We start from the raw sequence: 1,961 nt of genomic DNA on the forward strand, positions 1-1,961 counted from the left end.
TTAGCCAAAACTTACTTAATATCTGAAGATTCTTCCTTTAATGCAAATACCCAATGCTAAATGCCAACTAGATCTGTATTAAAGCCCCTCACCATTGTGGTGTCAGAGCCCCATCCAATACCTTTGGGATGAATCGAATTGGTGTTTGTAATCCAGAACAAGTCATTCAAAATCAGTACCTTACCTCAATAATGCTCCTGTGGCTAAATGAGCTTATAAGTCTAGTGCAAAGCTAAAGAATGAAATTCCAGGCATCCAACTTGTCTCAGCTGATCAATTATATTGGGAGTACAATGGAAATATTTAGTAAATTTAATTCTTGCTCAAAACATGGCTTGGCATGCTCTTGAATTTCAAAATGGCTCTTGCCTTCCTCTCTCATCCCTGCTCTGTTAGCACATCTTCTGTTTTCTCCTGCAGCGGAAGAGCAGGGTGGGTTGACAGATTGGGGGGGATGTTAGACTCTCTGTGAGCATCAAGCCCCCCACCCCTCCAGTGCCTGGCTCTGATGTGAACCTCCTGCCGCAGAGCCAGCAGCAGCCACGTCTGCTTTCATAGCACCTTTCATCATCTCCATACAGCTGTGCAGCCGCACTGAGATGGCGCAGGGCAGTTTGTGTGTGTGTGTGTGTGTGTGAGGAAGGGAGAGAGAGAGAAAAAAAAAAAAAAAAGAGAGAGAGAGAGAGAGAGAGAACCCACCACCCTGCTCTCTGCCTCTGATCACATACTTCGAAGGGCATGCTTCATAGGGAATGAATGTAAATGAGGATACCATAGAGAATGTGCATCATGCATTTGGTTCCAAATTACACAAGCATAGTGTTGTTGTTTTTTATTCAGAATGCGGCATCATCTGTACCCTTCGAAATGGTTCTTCAAGGGTTCTTAAGTGAAGGCAACAATTATAAAAGCATGAAGAACCAATTGAATATCTGAATGATACTGCATAATAAAAGGTCTTATCTATGATTGAAAACTGGTGCTGTAGGGGTCTCATCTATAGAACGTTTTCAAAATACATTTGTAAACACTTCTTTGAATGAGTAATTTTATTCATCCTGATCATGGTCATGGTGTTTCCACCCAACCAATTAATCACCGCTAATGCTTTTGTGGCTCAATGCTATGAAATCCTTAGAGCAAAGTTCCAATATCTAGTGGAAAGCCTTCCTAGAAGAGTAGAAGCTGTTACTGCAGTAAAGGAGGACAAAGACCCTATTGGTATTTTACGTTTCAGAAGAAAGGAGGATTTGGACATACAGTGTTGGCCCCAAAAAGTGCTTTGCTATTGTTTGAGTTTGCTTGTTTGGGACTGATTTATGACCCGTTTTGTGGGATATGCCTCTTGGAGGCCTGTGTAGGACATGTCAGAATTTGGCTTGCTTAAGTTATCCATTTAAAGCTTAATTTTTTTAAATTATACATTGATTTCACAAAAATATCAGTTCACTTAAAATATTTTAGAGCTCAAAAAGCTCACAACATAGGAGAAATCCTAAAGCCAAAATTAAATTGTTTTAAGGTCCAGAGAAGTCAAATTAGTGAGACCAACGAAGACCATTTTCAATCCAATTATTTGTACTGCACAATATAGAAGACACAATTTTAATTTCTGAACATGATGTTAGCCTAGCTTCCTGGTTTGCTAAGCAGATCAACAAGAGTTGAGTGATGTCACTGTTGTCATGGAAATTGTTTTACATGCATGATTGGACCACAGGAAATGGATGTTTTGTTGGTCTGTAATAAATCACATTTAAGTCCAGACCCAGATCGGAGTCTGTATTTTTAAGTACCACTGTTTTAGGTAATTGGAGACTTTTAAGAGACACCTGTTTTAAAAACACTTAAGCTGTAGGGAAATTTGGTATAAGGACCTCTAAAATTTATGTTTGAGAACCTCTGTCCTAAGATTTTTAAACTCAAACAGTAAAAAAAAGTCTCACACACACAGACACGTT

The sequence above is a fragment of the Hoplias malabaricus genome, chromosome 16, assembly GCF_029633855.1.
Source record: "Hoplias malabaricus isolate fHopMal1 chromosome 16, fHopMal1.hap1, whole genome shotgun sequence".
NCBI classification, from domain to species: Eukaryota; Metazoa; Chordata; class Actinopteri; order Characiformes; family Erythrinidae; genus Hoplias; species Hoplias malabaricus.